Raw genomic sequence first — 25,763 nt, 5'->3', positions numbered from 1 at the left:
TTCAGTTTTGGAGAAGCCCATGATCACAAGAGCAAAGATGTGGCTACAGGAGTGGATGTTAAAGTAGAGTTGAGATGTAGGTCACTGGAGCCAAGCAGAGGTCAGGAAAATTTAACAAGTCATGTTCCAAGATTGGAAATCACCCCAGATCCTGGAAGACCCTGGAGTCAAGAGGAGGACTACCATTAGATGCTATGAAGCGGTGGATGAGAGTAGGTCTGGTAGAAGCTTGAGCATGAGAGAGAATGAAGAAATGTAGTGATGACTCAATTTGGTAACAAATCTACTGATTTTTAAGTTCAGGAAAACAAAAAAGCTTATTTCCCACAGAGAAAAAGCTCATTTGTTAATTCATTTTACTTTTCATTGTCCAAATTATCCAATGTGAAGTCTTTAACCTTGCCATCTTCTTCTAGTAAGAGCCAGCTCCCCACACAGAATGATGTAATGATGATGATAGCAAATACAAAGGATTTACTATTTCCCAGGCAATCACTCTGAAGGTTTATTTTGCCCAAATTGATTTCACAATAACCTTATAAAGTAGATATTACTATCATTCCCAATTTGCAAATTTAAATAATGGAGACCCAGATAAGTTAAGTAAGTTTGTTCACAATTACACCATTAAAAGGAATAGATCTCTCATCTGATTAAGTATATAAGATCATTGGTAGATTGTAATTAGCTGAGCCTAATAAGAGGAGAGTGTTTTTCAGACTTCTGCTTCTCTAATTAATAGATTTAGTCTTGCTATCTGGGGCGATCACTAAAAACTATCTCGTTTCCCTGTCATGAGATCCCAGTCATTAAGATTTGGGCTCAGTTTCCTAGTACATCACTTCTACTGTTTGGCATAATGAACCTATGCTCTAAATGGCAGTGGATTTTGTCTCCCTCTTTCATGCCAACTTTCCACCCCAAGTTTTTTATTATTCCAGCTCTAGCTAAAATTGTGAGTGTGGCTATGCCTTGGGCAGGTTTGTTTGAAGGAACCATGACAATTTCCATTTCCTGAAATCTCTACTGTCTAAATCTGAGCAAAGGATTGGAACACTGGATACTAAGACATTCTACGTAACAGGCTGCTTGTCATACCCTTCACAGTGTAGAGGACATTATAGACCCAGAAAAATTCTCAAATAACCTCATATTAGTTCCAAATATATTAATTACACAGCATGTGTTGAGCAAGTGTTCCCTTTCCACGGGTGTTGTCAGGATTCTTTTTCTTTTTCTTTTAATTTTTCATCTTCATATTGAAGTCAGCATTCATGCTAATTAAATATCTCAAAATCACTCCATTTGTCCCAGGCAAACTACAAAGCAAACAAGAAAGCAAGTTGCATTAAGAGTGACAGTCCTATTATTTAGATAAGTAATAGAATATACTTTACATTAGAAAGAGCAATATCAAAGGGAGCAACAAATGGCAGATTTCAAAATGGAATAAAAGACAAAATAGATGTCTTTTCCCTCCCTTCTATGAGGCACCAGCCTTCTCATATTAAATGTTAAAGGTTATAATGAATATAATGAAATGGAAAGCAAAAGCAAGACATCATCACTTAGGTGTTTCTCAACAGACATCAATGAACTGGGTTATTTTAACTTTAAGCTATTTGTCAGTAAAAGACATCTCACCCATGGGAAATTAGAGATGTCATCATAGTTTTTAGGTCTTGTGATATTTGTAGTGATAAAAAAAAGTCAACAATTTAGAATGAAAAGAGATGATCTGGATAAACTAGATTAGAAAGATAAAACTGTCTAGGTCAAATAAGGCATCGATTTAATACATCTTTTAGTTTAGTGATTTTCTCAAAGATAAGCAGGAACATGTTCATCAAACTATAATTTTTAGCAGATTAGTATATTTAGCTCTCAGTCAACAGCTTCCAGGAATGAGCTGACTTGATATTTTTCTTGTCCCCTTATCTGCCTGAGAATATAGAGTACTATAAACCCTCTCTGACACATTCAGCTAATTTACAGAAAGATAAAGAACCACAAATCAGATATGGCTTGCCATAGAAAGCCAACCAGGTCACAAAGTGCATCTGTCTTTTGCTGGAAAAGATTTTGCATTTGTGAACATAAATTTATACTAACATTTATTATGACAAATATTCCAAGATGCAGTATTATTTGGAGGATAAATATAAGTCTCTTTACTATCTATATTGGAGGAGAGTTGTGTGTTATAAGGAGGAAATTAATGTCATCTGGCCATTCCAATAGATCACTGAAATAATTTTTTTTGCAGCACAAAGGTTTAGATAAAAAGCTTAGGATGATGCAATGTTCTAAATATCAACAATATGTTTTTCAAATATTTACAGTCATTAGCACTAAGTAAACCTATGATTTGGCATCTTTGAATTCTAAATAAGTGTAAAAAAAACATATAATAATGACCCGTGTACTGTGTCCGCCCAACAGAGTTCAAGTGTTATTGTTCAAAAATAGCAATTCAAATGCGTGGTATTTTTAAGGAATTAATGACAAATGGGAGGAGCAGATTGCCTAAGACAGAGTTGAGGACAGTTAACTTCAGATGGTCATTAATCCCCAGGAAATGTTTTGTGCTTGTTATTGCCTCTAAATATTGAATTGGGAAATAATGCAGTGATATGGGTTCTTTTTATTGCAAAATTGATAGTTATAACAGCAATTACTAAATTCCTATGGAGGTTTGCCCATGTTAACTTACTTAAGTGGGTTAATTACCTAACCTTTCTTATGCTACTCATAAAATATATACAAATCATGAAAAATCAACAATCACCTAAAGTCCTGCCTGGCTGTTTATGTAATATAAATAATAATAGAAATGAAGTTAAATAGCAGGTGCACTAAATATTTCATAAACTGTGATTATATCCAAACTTGACAACTCTCAGTTTTGCAACACTGGGCAAATTACTGTTTGAATTTAGTGCCCTCAACCATGTAATGTGGTAAATACTAAAGATAATATAGAAATGTTGCACAGATTAACTAGGCCCACAAATATAAAGTCCTTAGCTTAGAACATTGTACCTATTTAGGACTCAATAAATGTTATCTCAGTCCCCTTACTTCCCTAATCACTTGGAACTTAATTGGGTACCTAAGTGCAATGACTGAAACGATAGCAAATGTGCTCACTGTCCTCAAAGAGTCCTCAACATATATCAAATGTACTCTAAGGACAAAAGTCTTGCCAAATGTTCTGGGGTGAGGGGGAAGAAAGCATTTTGTAGCCAAAAAAGTTTATGAACTAGATGAGGCAGATAGATAATATCTATTGATAGCTAGCTAGCTAGACAGACTGGTCCTATCTGGAATACTCATGATGTACAGAAGCATATTAAAGAATGTGAGAAATCCTGTCATAAAAAAGCTTTCATTTTTAGAATTGTTTTTCTTTCATTGCTATGCAGTGCTTATTAATATTTCCTTTAGACACTGAGAAGTACTGATGACCCTTGAACAACATGGGTTTGAAGTATGTGGGTCCACTTATATGCAGTTTGTTTGTTTAAGAGTTGATAGCGGAAGACGAAAGACATTTATTTACAACTGCCCATCTCAGTCTCCACGGGGACTGAATCAAAGGCAACTGAAACAGAGGGTACACCCAGTGCCTTTTGAGTATTGGAGGAGTTCTGTCAGGGCTTTCAACAGCTCCCGGGGGCCCTAGACTGGACAGGGCTGTAGGTCACCCCGTGTGCCCATAGGGTGGTCAAGTTAAGCTCCCAGGGCTGGTGGGCAGGAGGCTGAGCTGAAGCAGAGGAATGTGCCCAGAGGGCAGGGATGGTACCACGCAGGGAGCCTTGCATCCCCAGTGTTCCTGCTCCCCAAGTCCTTTGCGCACTGGGCTTGGGGGCTGTAGAGGGAAGGCCTCAGTCCTTGGGCTCCTCTGGGCCAGGCACAAACTCATTCTCATGGGGGCACCCAGCCCTGCAGCCTCCCAGAGGCCAGCACACTCACATGAGGCAGCACCTGCCAATGGCCACATTCTGATGGTTTACCACCAGGAAGATAGGACAGTGGTACTGCAGCTCCCGGCTGCTATTGCCACCTGCAGGCCCACCCCACAGCTGCTGTTGCTGAGCCAAGGTCACCAGGCTGCAGAACATTGCCATCCCAGAGCCAGGCCCTCTGCGTGCTCCTGTTCCAGTGTGGCTTGGCCCACCTATACTAGCATTTTTTTTCCAATAAATATACATACAATACTGTAAATGTATTTTCTCTTCCTTATAATTTTCTTAGTAACACTTTCCTCTAGCTTACTTTATTGTAAAGAATACAGTATATAATGCATATAACATACAAAATATGTGTTAATATATTTATGTTATTAATAAGGCTTTCAGTTAACAGTAGGCTATTAATAGTTAAGGTTTGGGAAGTCAAAAGTTATCAGCAGATTTTCCAAGGCACAGGGGATTGGCACCCCTAACCCCTGTATTGTTTGAGGATCAGGATTACAATTTACTAAAGAGGTTGTTGATACTATATTCTGTTAATAAAAAAAGTCTTGAATTGTACAAGATTTGAAACCTGAATACATTTGAAACCTGTGTACATTATCACATTTTATAAAAACTTATACGTGAAAGGATCATTCAGGATTAAATTGTAACGGCAACAGAAAATTTGAACAGCTGGAGAAGATTCCATGAAGGGCACCACACTGGAGCTGAATCTTGAAGTCCACATAGGATTTGAAAAAAGTTCTTGTACAGGAACAAAACCTGCCACCCCAAAATATGTCTCTTTGGCATGTGGTTATTTCAGGGTAGCTATTTTAAGAAACAGAAGACTTAAGATGTTTTTCTCTTTGCCTCTCCCCTATCTGCCTAGAGAATTTAGATAGAGGACCTGTTCTAGAAAGTGAACTACCATCATAGATAACTACATTATAATATGAATTAAGTGTGGTAGAGGGAAGAACCTAGAAATGTCTGTTCATTAATTTCTCTCCCAGTTCCCTTGTTTTGGTATGTCCAGCAAACATTTGTTTACCAAATATCTACTCTTTCTACTCTTCTTCCTGTGGATTGCCTTCCTTCCCTTTGAAGCCCCAAAACCCTACCCACTTCTCACTAATCCAGAATGACACATATAGCTCATTTTGCCTGTCTTTGGAATCTCTCGTCTTTATGTGGATTTCCTATACATACGTAATTAAATTTGTCTTTCTCCTGTAATCTCTTTCATGTCAATATAATTCTTAAACCAACCAGAAGAACCACAAAGAACAAAAGAACATTTTTCCTCCCCAACCGTCAGTGTAGTCAGCAGGATAAATTTTCCTGGCTGGACATTGCTCACTTTGAGGCTGCTGCCACTGAGAAATACTGGGACATCTGATAAAAGCTGGCAGAGGGTAATATTTCTTACCATGGCAGTCTCCCAATCTCTGTCCATGCGGTCCAATGAAAATGAAAGTGATGACAGTCCTTTTTCTCTTTCTTTCTACATTTAGATCAGCAGAAGAAAATATCTGTGGAACTAGTTCCCTGGCTTAGCAACTCTGGTGAGTTTGGTAGAGTACTCTTGGTTTAACTAATTCATTTCCTTCTAGAGATGGTCACTGTTTTCTCTTTGTCTTTTGTGTTGTCATAAGGAGGAAAAAAACATAGGATAGAACACAGGTATAAGCCCTAATAGGCCTGCTGTTTGAGCCAGCCTCACAGAGGGTTAAGTTCACAGTTCTCACCAGACTGGTGTCTGCTTAAACAAACTATTCTGTGGTTTCATGTGCACAAGATAAAGGCTATTGCTAAGGGGCATCTTGAAAGCCAAAGCCATAAAATTTGAAAGAATGGGTGAAGCACTTAAGAAATGTTAGAGCATTTGCCACCTAACCAAAACTCCTAGGTTAGGATCAGTTGGTCATGGAATGGGTTAGATTAACACTAGGTCACCCGCCAATGTCAAGAAAATTTCCATGTAACAAGACATGCTGTAAAACACTGCATAATCCCCAACCCCATAATCCATGGCCATCCTTCCTAGGTGTCATTTTTGGCTCTGACAGACCTAAGGCTTAGCTAAGTTGTTAATGTGCATATAAAGAAAGCCGGATGAGGTTTCCTTTTCATCTTTTCCTATATCTTGAGAGCTTGGCTTTATGACCAGTGAGAATGTTTTCTCTGGTCTCCACCAACCAGAAGGTGCATGTAGCAGCATGCATCATGTGGACAGCTAAATAGACTGTGGATTCAATAAGTTGGTTGGTCAGAAGTTTAGGTAACAAACTGAGCTTTTTACTAGCATCCCTTTGTCCAACACTTCCAGCTCTCAGGACAGGTTGTCATAAGGAGTCCTGGTCCATAAGGGACCTTTGCCATCTCAACCTTCATTGTCTTGTTAGTACTAGGAAAGTCCCATTCCAGTAGCACCTGCTCAGTGTCACAGATTAGTGAGTCTGTGACTGGAGGCATCGCACATCTTTGACAATATAATAATTAAGATGTTTTTCTTTTTGCCTCTCCCCTATCTGCCTAGAGAATTTGAAAGCTTGGGTTTTGCTTATTTAGGCTAACTTTGGAAGTGAATATCTGGATCTTATAAGGACTCCATTATTTGCACTCTCCTTTGGAGATGCCTCCTGAGTCCATCTTATTGGTTTGATAGCTAGTGAAGTTAAGAAGATCTTACCTGACAATGGCCAGAGGATGGATCCTCTAAACTGGCTATATTTGAAAAAAAATTTGAACACTCATCCTGAACAATGTCTTATTGGTTTAACAATTAGCCTTAAGGACTCCCTTAATAAGGTAGAAGAACAGAAATTAGACTTAGAACAAAAATCAAAGTCCATTCAGACCCTTTCCTATTTGCCTTCAGACATTTGCAGATAACGTAAAAAATCAGGACATTGGAAGTATAGTTGTCCTGCACTTCAGAAAAAAAGAAGAAAAAAATTGAGAGCAATTTCCCTTATCTTACAGATACCTACAAAACTTAAAACAAAAACACAATCAAAAGTCCACCTACTCCTTCTTACCAATTCTAAAACCTCCCTTACTTATCTCAAAAGGTTTGTAAAGTATTAGGAAACCTTAGGAAACTAAAGTCCTTCTTGGAGGAACTTGCATTCTTTCTCTGTCTCTTGAAGATATAAATCTTACCATTTCTTTGAAATATAAACATCCCAGGAGGTATCTAAAACAATGTCTACACTCACCTAAGATGAAAGGAATTTAAAAAAAAAGATGACTTTTAAAAAATATAAACTACAAAAAGAGCTCTCTTGCCCAAACTTTGGATCATAGCCTCCTTAAGATTACTTCCAGGGACAGATGCAAATCTTAAAAGTCCTCTCCACAAATAGTAAAAAAAAACTTTAGCGATCTGAGTGAGTGAATTTGCTTATTTCAACTTTTATTTATGAATTATTGAGTTTTGTATTGTTTTATAACAGAAACTCTAAGATCTCTTGTTTGTCTATATGTACATCTACATTATAGATATTATATTTTTCTACCTAGGGATGGTATTGCTGAAATCAATTTATAAAATAGCTCTATTTAAGTAGCTTAAGGAAAATTAGGCACTTATGTAAATTTAGTATTCATAAACATTCTCAAAAATAAAGTAGAAACTTAGTTCAAATGAATTTCAGGTTCATATGATCTGAGAAAATATTCAGTATCAAAGCTAATTTAAAATAGACATGTTTTACTTTTTATTCCACCTGGATTTCTTACTCAAATAATTTCATGTTATCTCTTTGCAAAATTTATCAGCAAAAAAATTAATAATAATAACTTAGAATGATGGTTGATTTTGTCTAATAACTCATGAAGTTTTTGTGAGTAACCCAAACATAATTGTTGGGAGTAAATGATTGAAATAGATGCAACTGTGATTAGAATTTTTAGGTGAACTTTTTAGCAAAATATATGTTTTATGGTATGTATATTTTAAAATGATTTTGAAAATCTTTTTGGTAACCTGAGACTTTAGAGTTTTTTTAAATGATAAAAATTTGTGGAATATCTTGGACCATTTCCAAATAGGATAAAATAATGAAACATTAATTCCTCAACATAGGTTTATCAACTTTTGGCTTCCTTATTTCAGAGAAGCTAAAGATAAATTTGGGTTTGTTCATAAACATGTTTTATGCTTTATTGAAAGATTGTACTATGAGAATACATTTCTGGAAATTATGGAATGTATTTATAAATTTGCCAATCTAAAGAATGCTGATGTAACACATAGTTCACAATTGCTTACTTCTTAGTTTTTACTAGAAATTAAGTGCTCGCTTCGGCAGCACACATACTAAAATTGGAAGAAATTCAGGTTTTTAAAGTTATAATTTTTTGTTTGAAACATTGTTGATGCTTTTTAATGTTTTGTTTTCCATATATAAGGAAACTTTTTCTCTTAAGCCAACTATGACTTACAATTTGGTAAATTATAACTTTGTAAACAGAATGGAAACAATTATCTTTCTCTCCCTACCTGATCACTCCAGAATTCAGAAATTGTCAGTGAATACTCTTATTTTTATGGCAATATGTTTATTTGCATAAGTTCAATAAGAATCTGTTCTCCTTGTAAGAGGATACAACTGAAAATAGTGGTTATATTACCAAGGCTTTGACTGCAATGTCATATTTGAGAGAGATGTGCATATGCTCATATGACCAGGCAGACTTAAAGAACTAAGGTTGGCTTTCTGGGTCCAAAAATCTCCTTGGATATATTGGTCTGCTACCTTGCTTACCAGATTCCCAACAGCCTTGCCAGGTGGGTAAAGAAGGTCACTTCCTGGCAGGTGCAGGAACCTCAGAAGAGAGGAATTAACCCAAATTTATCAGTATTGCAGACAAAATCTGATTGCACATCGTAAGCTTGGCTTCTTAGCCTCAAGAGGTGACAGAAGTTCAATCTGGACATTCCTTATAAAAAGTTCATGCAAAGTAGATTTAAAAGGGCCTATATGATCAATCAGTATTTTTTTACACTTACATAAATAATCAGGCCAAGTTTATCGAAACTAGACTTATTCTGCAAACAAAGTAGTCTTAATTTGGCTCTCTTTGGTAGAAATGAGGGTGATTGTAAAGAGAAAAATATGTTTTAATAGCATGTCTTTGTGGATATTGTCCATTATAAACTGAACTAGATCCTGAATTCTTCTAGTTCCCCCAATGTCTGGATCCAACTCTCCAAACTAACATTTTCAATTTTTTTCTATCCTTCTGACTTAGAATCATTGAGAATTAAAACTGCCTTTTTTCCAGAAGCCCTGCAAACTGAATATGGACAACTTGGTATAAACTTTAGAGAAATCACCACAACACTCACGTATGGATAATCTTTGTGCCAGTTGCTGTGGACTACTCAGAAAGTATACCTGAACACCTGTTGACATCATCACAGACATTCAAACTACCGAAAAAAAAAATACTTTGACCCTGACATCTAAAAATCTTCTTGATTGGCTACCCTCAGAACTCAGAAACTGGTTTATAATTTGCTCCAATCATTAATCACTGTTTTTCTTTTATTTCCATGGAAATGCCTCTTATTTAATACATGATTACTTGAACCTAGACCTAACTTTGAGAATCCACTTGCATCACCACCTCCTGAAATAAGTTTAACTGAACTGATTTATTGTCAGGATTAAGAGACTGGTTCAATAAGATGAAACAATCTACCAACTTAATTTCTGGACTGTGAAACTTCTTGGACAATAAGAGAGCAAAATATGCCACCCCAAAATGTGTCTCTTTGGTATGTGAATTAGTTTAAAGATAGAGTACTCAACTCTTTGGCTATAAAGGATCCCATTGAAACAGATTTTATTCACCTGAGGCTTCTACTGGACATTGTCCAGCTTAAACCAGACGCACTCCAGTTCTTAAATTAAACCCAGTCTAATTTAAGATCATATCCACCAATGATTCCCAACATGTATTAGTAAATGAAGACTGTGGACTATGACTGGACTCCAAAAACTGGGGAATTCCACACTGAATCAAAGACTAGGAATTTGGATTCTTGATGGAACCACATGCCAGCTCAAGTTGACCCACTAAGCCCTGAACTGGAAAGCCATTTAGACCAGGAGCTTAACCAACTAGAGCTCAAGCTGAGAGGAACTTGCCAACAGCCTTAGGAAATAGTGGGAAAGATCATGAACTCAGAAGTGTTCTCAGGGTGCCATACTTGTGTTTCTCATTGTCCCCAAATGCAGACAGACGTTCACTTTGATCCCATTGTTGCCACCATATCTATTAAAAAACAAAAATTCAATTGAGTAAATTTGAAGACCTAATTGGCTTTATTCAATGATTCATGAATTGGGCAGCATCCTTTCTAGTAAAGTGCTCTAAAGAGTTGTACAAAATGGAAGGTTTTTACAGATAGAAGCAAAGTGTGGCAAGGAAGCTCTTAGCAAAATAAAAGAAAGGATTTTTTCAGATCAGGTCAACATCTTTTGGGAGAAGGGGATGGTAGGGGTCATATTATGTGGATTATATCACTAGTACTACTCAGGAAACTCCAGAGTGACTGTTTAAAGGTTACATTTCTGAGAGAGGTTGAAGCTTCAATTAGGTCTTAGTTTGCTGGTCTGGAAGCAAACGACTCAATTTTGGGCCTGTTTGCTTTTTTTTTTTCCCCCCTACAAGTTCAATATGACCTGTCTATCTTCTACTCCACTCCTATCTCCCACCACACTCTACCTTATAGCAAACTGCTAGCCACCCTCCTCTACCTCATCCTGTCCCCACACATAAAGTTGATACATATAGGAGGCAGTATAGTACAGTGATTTTGAATTCATATTCTGGAGTCATACTGTGTAGATTTAAATAAATCCAAACCCAACCAGTTAACATCTTTAAGTTCAGTATATTTCACTGGGAATACTAATGCCCCTCACTTCAAAATCTGCTTAGAAAATAAAATAAAATAATATTTATAAAGCACTTAACAAGTGCTAAATACAAACTACTATTATTATTATTAGCATTATTATTACTTCTGTGATGGTGACAATGATAAGAAGGAAGAGGTGGAGCTCCTTCTTGTGGCATTGTCTCTGCCTACAATACCTGTCCACCTTCATTCACCTCCGTGACAATTTTTTATGTCAACTTTATTTGGCCAAGGGATGCCTAGATAGCTGGTAAAACATTATTTCAGAGTGTGTCTATGAAGAAAGAGATTAGCATTTGAATTGGTGAACTGAGTAAGCAGATGGCCCGTCTCAATTTAAGTAGCATAATCTAATCCTTTGAGAGCCTGAATAGAAGAAGGTAGAGGAAGTATGAATTCTCTTTCTCTGCTTTGGCTGAGATATCCAATTTTCTCCTGCCTTTGGACATTGGTGCTCCTGGTTCTCTGGCTTTCAAACTCAAATACCCTTGCTTCCCAGGCATCAGACTCGGACTGAATTTCATCATCACCTTTCCTGGTTTTCCAGCGTGCAGATGGCAGATCATGGCACCTCCTGGCCTCCACTGAGCCAATTCCTATAATAAATATGTATATGTATTTGTAGCCTATTGATTCTGTTTCTCTGGAGAACCCTAATATCCCTACCTAATTATATTTGCCCTTCATATTCAGTTCAGGTATCATCTCTTCTAGAACACATTCTCCAGACTTCTGGGTTTAGTGAAGTATAATGCTCTCATAGTACATATAATTCTATGGATTAAAATCATAAATTTCCTTGGAATTTCCTGCTTGGGTTGCCAGGCTTCTACACTATTCTATGAGTAAGTACCTCAAGGATAGAGATTATATCAAATTTATCTGAGTATCACCATTACTTAGCCCACTGCCTTGCTCAGAATATGTGTTCAATAGCTCGCCTGTTGAAATGAGTTCCCTGAAGACAAATTATCAACAATTTGTACTTGACGATGTTGCTAGTACCATGAGTTCAGAGGACAACTCAAAGAGTGAGATAAATTGAACCTAACCTATTTTTTTCCCCTATTCTTTTCCATAAAATATCCCTAACATTTGGCTCTTAAGAAAATTGGCTCAAGATTCTACTCTTTCTGGCCTTTGTCTTCTGGTCTAGTTTTCCTGTCTTACACATTCGGTATTCTCTCTTACTACGTTGTGCTCTGAACAGCCGGCATCATGATGACACACCACTGACTGCCTCCAACATGCCTCCTGACAGCCATCTTCACAAATAAAATTTAAATTGAAACTATTCCAAAAAACATCCTTGACCTCAAGAAGATTTATCAGTTCTCCTGGTGTATGTAGTAAATGAAGTTATTATTCTCTCTCCACACAAATTCTTTCTGACAGATGGTGTTTTGTTATTTTAGGAAAGAAGCAGTCCACTGAGTCTTTAGGGTTTCCTTTAATAGTCCCATTGAAACATTTCTATAAATCTTTTCTTTCTAAGAGAACACATGTAATAAATTCTTCCTTGGTATAACTACAAAGAAACTGGCATCTCCTAGGGTTATGAAGGTGAGATTAAGAGCACTGATATGAAAGACCTCCGTCAGCCATCAATACTTTACAAATATGTGTCCAAACAAGGAAACTCATGTTTTCCAAGTAAGTGTCTTGAGGGATATTTCTCCATGTTATCTCCATATCTCCATGGGACTAGCCACTTAAAATTGTTCTTGTCATTCAGGCTTCTCTGCTTCCCCAATGTGACATGATCCTCACATTTGTCAAATGCTGAATGATAAAACTGAGTTTTATAGTTATCACTATCCTTCATTTCACAAGAAAGCAAATGGAGAGAGCCAGAGTTAACCTCACCTAGGAAACGACAGGTCCATCTGAAAATTTAGACCAAAGAGATGATATTGCTTTATTAATGAATCCCAGGGGAGAGCAATCATGTGTCATTATTGATACATATCATAAGAGCCAGGCTATCTGATCTAAAATTAGAGATGATTACCGATGGGGATTATCACTTAAAGTCATTATAGAATGATAGTGCTCAAGGGAAGGGAATGAAGGTTCTGCAAAGCAAAGGCTGTGCAGGGTGCAGAAATTTATACTTTCAGAAAGACATGTTGAGCATCTTTTTCTTTGATTTGTTGAACGTAAAATACCCAGTTTGTAATTTTTAGTGGATTGAAAGAAAAATCACTATACTGAATTAAAACACAGATTGAAATTAGTAGTTTTTCCTTGAGTATATTTTAAATGTATTCAATAGTAAGTAAAATAAATGTAAATATACCTATATTATTTTTATTATATTATATATTATTTTTATATTATATATATTTAATTATATATTTTTATGTGTATGGCTTTACAAAAAATGTAAATAAGCTAAACTGACTTGATATATTTTATACACATTTAGATTCGAAGTTAACATCAGTGGCCTTTTAAAATTAGGAGTATACGGTAGCTGAGTTGCACAGCCCGAGCGTGCTGGCTCAGATAATTGGGAGTATAAATTTGTGCAACATTTTTTGAGCACTTTCTCAATATCTACAACTAAGTTTTAAAAAAAAGTGCACACACGTTTTTTATTCTATAACTCCACTGCTAAAAGTTGGCTTCCACCTGGAGCAAAAATTTCATACTTACAATATGATTATTGAAGTATGGCAAAAATAATTCAATAACAACAGACTACAGACACAGTGGCTTTTGTACACAATAGTAATCAAAATGTTTAGTCGCTTATACAGCTTCTCTTTTCCTCTGAAGGGATTCTAAACAAACTATTCTCCCTACCATTTTCCACTGAACTGATTAAATTTTTGAGCTATACTGATGCCACAGAAATGTTAACTTCCATACAGAATAGTTATACATTTTACACTTCTACAATGCACTTATAAAATATTTTGCATCAAAGCCCTGAACAGCTTTGAGGACTTTTATGTTTCAACTTTTATGAAGTTACAGTAATATGCTGTCATACTCTGTCCATTCCGATTAAACTCACTGAAACTGACAAGAAAGTAGACCCCAGGCTTCAAGTGCAAGTCTCATAATCAGTCATTGCAGTGATACCTGTGAAAAGCAGGGTGACCCTAGAGAACTTGCTTCAGACAGTCCAGGTCTGGGAGCATTTTCCTGTAGTAGTTATTAACAGTGCAGCCTAACTCTCAAGAGTTCCCTACTTGGTTCACTAGTAGATAGAGTATGTAAGGCAGTGCTGCCGATTTGCTCACCCTGCTGGCCATCAGGTCACTGGGAATAGGGACCTACTGTATAACTGTGTTGTCAAATAAAAATGCCTAGACTCATACAAAAAGTTCCTCCTTTCTTTTGTCACCTTTTAACAACACTCAGGTTTTCACCCAGTGTCTAAAATGGAAGCGCCCATTCCTGCCTACACCAGTGTCAAATGAGGCTCACATTAGGTTGAATTATATGGAATTCACAGGTCAATTCTGCAGGTTAGAAAGAGTTGAATATTCACAGTTTCGTATTCTTGTCTGTATATCCACTTCTTGGTATTATCCTGCCATCATCCTATAGGACATGGTTAGGTATCTTAGTTTTGCTTTGTTTTTTATTTTTCCCCAAGGACATGCAAAGCATATCAGACTGCTGAGATCCAAATGACCAAAAAGAAAAAACAATCAAACAAACAAAAAAACAGACTTGTGCTAATAGGCATTAATAGTTGCTAAATAGTTGCTACATTATACCTGTACTTTTAGATATAATTTTTTTCCTTTCCTTTCAAGCCAGTTTTTTTTATATCTTAAATCTTTTTGTTTTGAAAAACAGTAATTGAACTGAACCATTCAACTTTTATTTTGTTAACTGTATATCTGATAACTATTTTACTAATAGAAGGGGCTAATTCACAAAGGGCTTTTTATGCCCTGATAAAATATTGGTAATAGGGAGCCATTGAGAACTTTATGTATGTTTGAAATAATTTTCCCAAATAGTTTGTCCCAAGAAGAATTCCTCCCTAAGTGACTTAGATACACGAGCTTTCCTAAATGAGTAGCAAATCAGGTGCTTAGTCTGTACCTGAAAATATTCAGGATTTGTCAGTATTGTGAAGAATGTGAAGTACTAAGTGAGGCAGCTGGTAAGAAAGGGGATCTTTTTCCCAGCAGCAATGAAGATAAGAACTGGGGTTCTTCAAACTACACTTAGGTGTACCTTGACCAACAAACTCTGAAGCCAAAGGACTTCCTTGGATATTGGCCAAGTAAAAGCAAAATAAAAAGGCTTTCAAGGTTTGTAGTGTAGACTTGAGAAGACTGGGATAAAGAAGGTAGAAAATGCTGGTGTGGATTCTCAGTGCTGGATACAAGGGAATCAACAGTGGTGATTGCAGAAGTTGAATCTCCCACAAAGTGATCCTAGTAGAGAAGGAGGGAGCAGGTAACAAAGGCAGCAAGAGAATCAAGGCTATTTCATTCATTCCGTATTTGTTTTGTGACTATTTAAATCAGACTCTTGAGGTGGAGAGAAAAGATGCCAACCCTGAATACACAGAACTTTTAGTCTAATATAAAAAGAGCAAATGTCATTCATTTGCTCATTCATTCATTCATTCATTCATTCTCTTAAGTCTTCAACTAAAGACTTAAGAGGTAACTGAATAATGGGAAATTATAGGGTACCTCATTATAGGGTGTTGGAGAGGACCTAGAATAGGAATTGGCTTGTGTTAGGTGATTCTGACAAGGACTCAAAGAAGCTCTATATGTCATGCTGTCAGGAAGTGGGGTTATTCTATGTTGGGTATCTAATAATTCTTATCTAGAAAGCAAGAACAAAGAGAGGCTAAAGCAATGAATGAAACAGAAACATCAGTGAATCATACTAGCCAAGAGAGCGGGATAATGGTCCATTTTTGTGGTTTGAGCAACACCATGTTTGTGTCTTGATTCATCATAATCACTGAGTGGCCTTTTTGATATAGGTATTCTGTGGGATTATGCCCATGGAAAAATACCAAGGCTTTGCTCTAAGTGCCAGGCTGCCCCAAGCTCTCAGGAACGTGTGTGTGTTTTTCTTTCCATGACATTTATTCAACAAACATCTATTAAACATCTGATATCTATATGCCCCTAAAATTATAAGTATACATTTGATAGCCACGGTGCTAAAAAAAATAGCTGGGTTTTAAAGTTACAGACTATAAATTAGAATTATATGTTGTTGAGGTGTTCCAAATGAAGGAATTTTCAGCGTGGTGGGGACTATTCAGTGAAGGCTCCACAGAACAAACAGCATTTAACTGCTGAAAGATGCATAGTTTTTGAAAGTTTCAGATAAGGAAGAACACTGTGGGCAGAAGTAGCAACTGAAAAAGTTCTAACAGGTGAGAAGTACTTTGAGCATGGAGATAAGTCTGAGAAAGGACCTCACACATCAGGCTGACGAGTTAACACCTTTTTACTTTCCTTTGACCATAAGGAACTATGGAAGCATTTCATACAAAGGAAAGCTATGATCACACTGGTACTTGTCTGAGTATTTAGTTTATACAGTGGGGTTAAAAACATACATAATGATTGGAGAACTAAATAAGATCATACCAAAAGAGCCTTGTACAGAGCCTGGCATGATCTTGGTGCATACTGATGCTCTCATCACATGGGTTCCCCTCTTGCTCCCAGGGAGGATGTTAATCCTATGGGAGCAAGGGCCCCTGATGAGATGAAACTATAGTCATGGAAGAAAGACTATTTTTTAAGGAGATGGAAATGATTTAGTGTCTTTAGTAATTTCACTTGATTTTGGAAAAGGATAAAAACAATTAGGAGATAACATGTCAATGATGAGTATTCTCTGGTTTTACAAAGCAGTCATTCTTTCATAACTTTTCATTAGGCCACCATTAAATATAACATTTAAGATAGTCTGTCAGCAAAACATTATTAAGTGCTGAAAAGCACCAGCAAAGGAAGACAGGGCAACTTCTCAAAAGGTCTAAAATTGAAGGGATTCTAATCGTTCTTGGATAGAGGCATCTTGTGTGATGATAAGGAAATGAAGTAGATGACCTCTCAATATCCTTTACAGACTAGAAATTATCCAAAAATGCATTCTAATAAGTCCTTGCAGTTAACAAAATAGGAAAGGGCTTCTTTTCAAACTCGTTAGTTAATTTTTTTTCTGCAGAATTAAGGATTGATTTACTTTAAAGTTAAATTGGGTGTGAAATTGGTTCTAAAGTTTTTTAAGCAAGAAGGTTATCTATTATTTTTATTTTTTAATGATTTCACAAGTAATATATACTTATTTTGGAAAAATTTGAAAATACAATAATTTCCAAGGAAGAAAAACTATCACCCATAATTTTATTACCTATATATGTTTTTGTTTAATAATTTGGCATCTAGTCATCTAGTACATTTAATACAAGAAATCGCTGCAGGCCACATTCAATTCATAGCCCTCCCTGAACTCCATTCATCCTCCAACAGCCCTGCCTGAATTTCCATTCCTTCAAAAATTATTCTTTCTTTTCCTTCTCATCACATCCTCTCTCACCTGTCATCCTAAATCAGAGTGTTTTTTAGGTCATTTTACAATTCTGTTCAGCACATCTACATTGAAGGACAGTGAATAGCAGGGTTGAGGAAAGACAGCATCAATTGCTTTTTATTTATTAAACTACTTTCTCCTCCCTCAGAGCTTTATGTACCATTAAGTGCAGTCCGTTGAAAACTGCCCACAAAAATGTTCAAGGAATAAAATGGTACAAACAACTCAGGAAACCACTTAGCCGTCTGGTATATAAACATCAAGGCTGTAGATAGCTCTCTAGAGATAATGGACATCAAAATAAAGAGAGGGAGTCTCCTGTATATAATTCAATACAAAATCACTCATTCTACTGTATTACATTAGTGGCAGCAAAAATTTCACTCAAGGACTTAATTCTGAAGCAAACAGATTTAAAATGTAATATTACTTGTAATTCTTTCAATAAGGAAATTAAAGACAGTGTCAAAAGCAACACTGGTTTTAATTTTAGGCAAGGTAGTTCTAATGTGTACCAGCCATGATCAGAGTAAATTAAAAAAATAAACAAACAATATAGTCATGTCTCCCTTAAATTTTCATTTTTGGTTAACAAAAAAGAAAGTTAAAAAGGAAACGCTTTGGGGCACTCGGATGGTGCAGTCTGTTGAGCATCTGACTCTTGGTTTCAGCTCAGGTTATGATCTTGGGTCATGAGCTCAAGTCCCATGTTGAGCCCCACATCAGGCTCTGTGCTCGCATGGAGGCATGGAGTCTGCTTGAGTTTCTCTCTCCCTCTGCCCCGCCCCCTCCTCTTTAAAATAAATAAATAAATCTTAAAAAAAAAAAAAAAAGGAGACACTTTGCCACATAACCGGAATGGGATCGGAAGGTTTTTCTGGAGTAGCCATTTGTTCTGCGGAGATCCTTTTTTCTGCTAAATGCCTGTTTCATTTTTTTTTCTTTATCTTATTATTCAGCATGTTTGGGGGTAATCACTAAATGCTTTGCATAGTGCCAAATACTTCCCATGGTGGTGAAGACTATGTGCAACATCTCATTTAATCCTCATTATAAACTTAAGGTTAAGTACAATTATTATACAAATTTTATATTTGAGTCAACAGATTGACAGAGATTAAGTCATTGGCTTAAGTCACACTGCTAGTGAGTGTTACCAGGCATCAGAGCCATTACGGTTAATGCCTGAATAGATGGGCTAACTTCATTCTCTTCAATAATATTTTAAAATGGACATAATATTTGTCATCACCATATCCTATATATATGTGTGTATATATATATATATATTTTTTAACTTTTGGGGTGATGGATATGTTCATTATCTTAATTGTGCCGGTGGCTTCACATATATACACCAAAATTTATCAAATTATAAACCTTAAATATCTGCAACTCACTGCATTTCAGTTATACCTTAATCACGCTTTTTTTTAAATTTTTTATTGTTATGTTAATCACCATATATTACATCATTAGTTTTTGGTGCAGTGTTCCATGATTCATTGTTTGTTCATAACACCCAGTGCTCCATGCAAAACGTGCCCTCCTCAATACCCATCACCAGGCTAACCCATCCCCCTACCCCCCTCCCCTCTAGAACCCTCAGTTTGTTTTTCAGAGTCCATCATCTCTCATGGTTCGTCTCCCCCTCTGACATACTCCCCTTTTCTTCCTCTCCTGTTATCTTCTTCTTTTCCTTTTTTCTTAAAATATGTTGCGTTATTTGTTTCAGAAGTACAGATCTGTGATTCAACAGTCTTGCACAATTCACAGCGCTCACCATAGCACATACCCTCCCCAATGTCTATCACCCAGCCACCCCATCCCTCCCACCCCCAACCACTCCAGTAACACTCAGTTTGTTTCCTGAGATTAAGAATTCCTCATATCAGTGAGGTCATGTGATACATGTCTTTCTCTGATTGACTTATTTCACTCAGCATAACACCCTCCAGTTCCATCCACGTCGTTGCAAATGGCAAGATCTCATTCCTTTTGATGGCTGCATAATATTCCATTGTGTATATATACCACATCTTCTTTATCCATTCATCTGTCGATGGGCATCTTGGCTCTTTCCACAGTTTGGCTATTGTGGACATTGCTGCTATAAACATCGGGGTGAACATACCCCTTCGGATCCCTACATTTGTATCTTTGGGGTAAATACCCAGTAGTGCAATTGCTGGATCGTATGGTAGCTCTATTTTCAACATTTTGAAGAACCTCCATACTGTTTTCCAGAGTGGCTGCACCAGCTTGCATTTGCACCAACAGTGTAGGAGGGTTTCCCTTTCTCCACATCCCTGCCAACATCTGTCGTTTCCTGACTTGTTAATTTTAGCCATTCTGACTGGTGTGAGGTGATATCTCATTGAGGTTTTGATTTGGATTTCCCTGATGCCAAGCGATGTTGAGCACTTTTTCATGTGTCTGTTGGCCATTTGGATGTCTTCTTTGGAAAAATGTCTGTTCATGTCTTCTGCCCATTTCTTGATTGGATTATTTGTTCTTTGGGTATTGAGTTTGATAAGTCCTTTATAGATTTTGGATACGAGCCCTTTATCTGATATGTCATTTGCAAATATCTTCTCCCATTCTGTCGGTTGTCTTTTGGTTTTGTGGACTGTTTCTTTTGCTGTGGAAAAGCTTTTTATCTTGATGAGGTCCCAATAGTTCATTTTTGCCGTTGCTTCCCTTGCCTTTAGTGATGTTTCTAGGAAGAAGTTTCTGCGGCTGAGGTCGAAGAGGTTGCTACCTGTGTTCTCCTTTAGGATGTTCATGGACTCCTGTCTCACATTTAGGTCTTTCAACCATTTGGAGTCTATTTTTGTGTGTGATGTAAGGAAATGGTCCAGTTTCATTCTTCTGCGTGTGGCTGTCCAATTTTCCCAACACCATTTGTTGAAGAGGCTTTTTTCCACTGGACATTCTTTCCTGCTTTGTCGAAGAGTAGTTTACCATAGAGTTGAGGGTCCATTTCTGGGCTCTCTATTCTGTTCCATTGATCTATGTGTCTGTTTTTGTTCCAGTACCATACTGTCTTGATGATGACAGCTTTGTAATAGAGCTGGAAGTCCGGAATTGTGATGCCGCCAGCTTTGCTTTCCTTTTTCAATATTCCTCTGGCTATTCGGGGTCTTTTCTGGTTCCATACAAATTTTAGGATTATTTGTTCCATTTCTTTGAAAAAAGGGGATGGTATTTTGCTAGGGATTGCATTGAATGTGTAGATTGCTCTAGGTAGCATTGACATGTTCACAATATCTGTTCTTCCAATCCATGAGCATGGAACATTTTTCCATTTCTTTGTTTCTTTCTCAATTTATTTCATGAGTATTTTATAGTTTTCTGAGTACAGATTCTTTGCCTCTTTGGTTAGATTTATTCCTAGGTATCTTATGGTTTTGGGTGCCATTGTAAATGGGATCGACTCCTTCATTTCTCTTTCTTCTGTCTTGTTGTTGGTGTATAGGAATGCCACTGATTCTGTGCATTGATTTTATATCCTGCCACTTTACTGAATTACTGTATGAGTTCTAGCAGTTTTGGGGTGGAGTCTTTTCAGTTTTCCACATAAAGTATCATATCATCTGCAAACAGTGAGAGTTTGACTTCTTCTATGCTGATTTGGATGCCTTTTATTTCTTTTTGTTGTCAGATTTCTGTGGCTAGGACTTCTAATACTATGTTGAATAGCAGTGGTGATAGTGGTCATCCCTGCTGTGTTCCTGACCTTAGGGGGATAGCTCTCTCAGTTTTTCCCCATTGAGAATGATATTCACCGTGGATTTTTCATAGATGGCTTTTATGATATTGAGGTATGTACCCTCTATCCCTATCCTCTGAAGAGTTTTGATCAAGAAAGGATGCTGTACTTTGTCAAATGCTTTTTCTGCATCTATTGAAAGGAACACATGATTCTTGTTCTTTCTTTTATTAATGGATTGTATCACATTGATTGATTTGTGGACGTTGAACCAAGCTTGCGGAGCTTGAGATTTTTTAAGGAGGATGACAAGTAAAGATTCCAATTATTTAGGCTTGATTTGCCCCCCTCCCCGACGCCGCAACAAAATAAAGACAATCTTAAGTAGGGATATTTAGACTCTGAGGCTATGGCTCTTTTATTTCCTCACTATTTAACTAAAGATAGGTGTGACCTTAAACTGAGTACCTCTACTGTCTCTACTGTTAAAATATTTTAATCCAGGAAAACTAATGACAAATAACCCATTTTCCTTTAAACAAATAAGCACTAACTGAATAACAGAATCTCAACATTTGAAGGAATCTTAAAGATGATGTCAACTGTCACTGTACCTTCGGATGTCAAAGTACGGCACAAAGACTTATATCTATGTATTTGAACTCAGATTCCTATGTCTCCCAGGACAGGGCTGAAGGGCTGCCTGCCTGTGTCCCCCATTTCTGTGAATACAGCCACTTAACTTCTTTCCTTGAGAGCTCTATTCCTTACTCTTCATATAACATATATCAGCAAGTTCTTTCAAATTTATGTTTGAGCTAGATCTCAAACCTCCTCACTTTTCCCCCATTTTAATTTTATCCACACTAGTCATAAGTCAATGATACTTTATCATGTTTCCACAGTGTGCCAGATACATTTGCACTGGCTGGTGTGAGAGAGTCCCTACATTCAGCAAGCTTAAATTATATTGGAAGTAATAATATGAAAAAAAAATACTGAATAAATCAGATAACAGAGTGATACGTGATATAAATAAAATAAAATCCCAGTTGAGATCATTGCTTTTTTACTAATTCATAAGGGATACCTTTCTTTCACAATCCAAGAGTGCCAAGCATCTGCCTGGTCACATTACCTACTCTGCTTTGTCATTATGGTTTCTTGTTACAGCAGTCACTCCCAGGTAAGGTAGAGGTGGAGACATGCAAAGGAATATACAGTTATCTAAAGATTCCACTTCTGAATGGCATCTTACATAAGGAGCTCTGTAGACATGCTTGTCAGTGAATATAACTACTGAATATTATAAAACAAAACAAAAAATCAACTTTTTAAAGTCTCTGAAAACTGCCCTTAGGGCATACAGCAAATGAAAAAAAAACCTACTTATTCAAGAAGATCAAGATCTCAATAAGAACTGGGGAGAGTCTGTGGTACTTGCATAATAACCTGCTCTCTCCCTTCTCCTAATCTCCAACTGAGCATGAAGGAAGCTCCAGTCTGGGTGCGTGTGGCCAAGAAGACTAATCTTCTCCCCCAGACTCCCAGTTAAGGGCTACAGTAGCTCTCTGGAAGGGCCAATGGTAGTGTTTTTCATCACCCAGCTCTGTGTTACAGAGGCTAAATTTCAGGTAAGTATAGCCCAGAGGTTGGGAACCTCTTCTACATTCAGTCTTAGTTTGCAGGGTGAAGCCTTTTCCCCAGGTATAGGAGAGCATTGCTGAAAAATCCCCCATCTCCAATAGATATCTAGGGAAAATGTATCTCTTTCCTTCTTCATTGATGATAGTGATCTATTCTCTTTACTTCCATACTTTATCATTAGACCTGGGCCAAGAGGGGCACTCAAGTACTTGTTGAAAAAGAGAATTAAATAAATAAAAAATCTTTCTTTCATTTCTAGTTATATAATCTTAACCATCGATATTGGGGTGAATAGTTTCCTTCCAGGATTGACATCCTTCCCAGAACCTCAGAATGTGACCTTATTTGGGGATAGTGTCATGGAAGATGTTATTAGTTAAGATGAGGTCATACTGGAGTAGGATGGGCCCTTAACCCAATCTGACTGGTATTCTTAGAAGAGAAGAGAAAGAGATAGACACAGGTTGGGATGGAAATTTAAGTCATGCTGTCAAAAGCCAAGGAACACCAAAGAATGCCAGCAATCACTGGAAGGTAGGAGAGAGGCATGCAGTAGATTCTCCCTCTGGGCCCCCAAGAAGGAACGAACCTTTCCAACACCTTCATTTTGGACTTCTATCCTGAATTGTGAGGGAATACATTTCGGTTGTTTTTAGCCTCTAGGTTTATGGTAGTTTTTTTTTGTTTTTTTTTTTTTGGGCAACCCCTAGGAAACATACACCATCTTTCTAGATTTAGCTCAAATGCTCTCTCATACTTAAGTGTTCCTTGATTCCATCTAGACTGAGTGCTTCTGGAGGAAAAGCTGTGTCTTGTTCTTATTTGTACCCTTGCTGTCTAACATACAATAGGAGATGAAGTACTGTCTTTTGAAAAGATGAGGTTTCTTCCCTTTGGAAGCAATCTTTCCCTCTTCTGAATGGTCACAACACTTAATAAAGGAAGACAGAGAGCAGCCTGTTCACGCTAGTGTCAGAACAAAACAGTGACCCTGGTGAAAACCTGCAGAATAAAAATTGCAGGACATAATAGATAAACCATAATACAGACTGAATTGATAGAAATGCCTAAGGCAGCAAATTGTTAACACAGTTTTTTCATGATTCCTAGGAACAAGGGCAGGCTCCTTAGTATTTTTATAGGAAACACTTTTATTTTTCCAGGAATTTTTGAGACCCACAGTGAAGCAGAAAGGACGTCTCACTAAGAGATCGTCCCCATTTCCTCCTACTCAGGGATGGGGGCTGTGGACAGGAAGGATGAGGTAGGCATTCCTCTTATGTTATTCTCTCTTAGGAGAAACCCAGCTTGGGCTCCTTATGATCATTCTAACATCCTGCTTCTGGAAGTGAAAAGAACAGAAGCAAGCTTTATTACTGATGGCAAGGATCCCTTTCTTCTAGTAGTGGAGAATGGTGGTATAAAATACTAGGTGAGAGCAGAAAGCCTGACATTTTATTTGCATTTTCAGAAAACACCCTAGGGACTAAAAAAAGAAAAAAAAAACCTCTCATTTTTAGTGTTCAATTTATAACAAAATACAATCGTAGAAAATCTTATTTCTTTCCCTGGATTTTCTGTTTCAGTTTGCAGCTCCCTGGCAAGCTTATTATGACAATACAGACCTAGAGAATGGCTGACATTCTCATGAAAAATACAAACCTTAATGATACATTTCATGGTATATGATTTGAGATGCTCATCCTTGAGTGTGCATAATGCTCTGAATCATCATTGTTTTGGCATCAAGATATGATTGATATTAGATGTTATACCTAGTATTTTGTCACCTTCCAAGATGCAACTTAAAATTGGATTCTTTCGAACATTTACCAACTGCATGATATTATCTCTGGAGGAATGAATATTTGGATAATTGGGAACTCTAAAACGTTGATGTAGGGATTTATGATTTGGATAAAATTGCCTTCTGCAACATGAATTTTTGAGAGACTGGAAAAATTCTTACATCCCAAAAAGACTCAGAACTTATGAAGTGTATCAAGATAGATTCAGATTTATACTGAGGCTTTATTGCATTTTTCATTTAACAGATTTGAGCCTCTTTTGATCTTTGATCCCAAAAGATTCAACCCAGCACACTACCATATCATACTGAAACATGTGTATTTTCATGCTCAATGAAATGCAACTTTTAAACACTCAACACTGTTTTACAAAATGTCTCATGTGAACTTAAAAGATTTTCATACGAGAACCTTAAAAACAAATTCTACATTTCAAACAACATTATCGATTCATGTTTTTTACAGTGCTTACAATTCTACCATTCTTACCTTACCCTGTGATCATAGCTCAGGCCATACCACCAGAAAAATAGATGGGTTCAACTTTTAATTATTATATTCATTCTTCATTACTATTTTATTAATAAATGTGTCCTTATCAGACTTCTGGGATTCATTTACCTGTTATTTTTTTCATGATCCAGATCATATTGCCAAGTTAAAATAGATCTAGGTATAAGCCAAAAGGTTAGAAATCCCATACTTGAAGCTATATTATCAATCATGACATCCTCTCACCTTTTCTTCCAACATAGACAGATACTGATTGAGCTCATTTTATGTACAAGGCATTACTCTAAATACTGAATAAAATTCAAATAAGAAAGTCATAATATCTGACACCAAGAAGTTTAAAACAACACCTTGCCTTAGAAGGCAATGTGTACTTAAGGTAGACTCAATTAATAATTGCAAAAGGAAATTAGAGGTGAGAAGCCTTCTATGGATTAGAAAATTCTACAGCTAAATAGGAGTGGGGTTGAAGTTCATTTTGACTGTGATTTCAGAACCAAATATACAGAATTCTTGGGGGACCAAGCATTCTGATCTTTGAGCTTCTGATCTTTGAATTATTTTCTCTGAAATGGCTTATAAAAGTATAAAAATTGTTATTCATGTCATTATGAAAAAAATGTAATAAATCCCTTGGCCCT

At 36.8% G+C, this 25,763-nt stretch overlaps 1 long non-coding RNA gene across 2 annotated transcripts in view; it reads right to left on the bottom strand.

The window, feature by feature from the left end:
• Positions 1 to 493: 493 nt before the first annotated feature.
• LOC141371173 (uncharacterized) overlaps positions 494 to 25,763 on the bottom strand; it is a 229,306-nt gene continuing 204,036 nt past the window's right edge. For both annotated transcript variants that reach the window (XR_012375918.1, XR_012375919.1), the window contains 2 exons: positions 10,186 to 10,250; positions 494 to 1,319 (listed from right to left, as the gene is read on the bottom strand). This is a non-coding gene — a long non-coding RNA (uncharacterized lncRNA). The remainder of the gene's footprint in view (positions 1,320 to 10,185; positions 10,251 to 25,763) is intronic.

This window comes from Callorhinus ursinus, unplaced genomic scaffold (genome assembly GCF_003265705.2).
Source record: "Callorhinus ursinus isolate GAN/ISIS: 27379988/994484 unplaced genomic scaffold, GSC_fseal_2.0 scaffold2, whole genome shotgun sequence".
Taxonomy (NCBI): Eukaryota; Metazoa; Chordata; class Mammalia; order Carnivora; family Otariidae; genus Callorhinus; species Callorhinus ursinus.
Note: the sequence above shows the minus strand (reverse complement) of the source record. Positions and strands in the feature narration are given on the sequence as shown.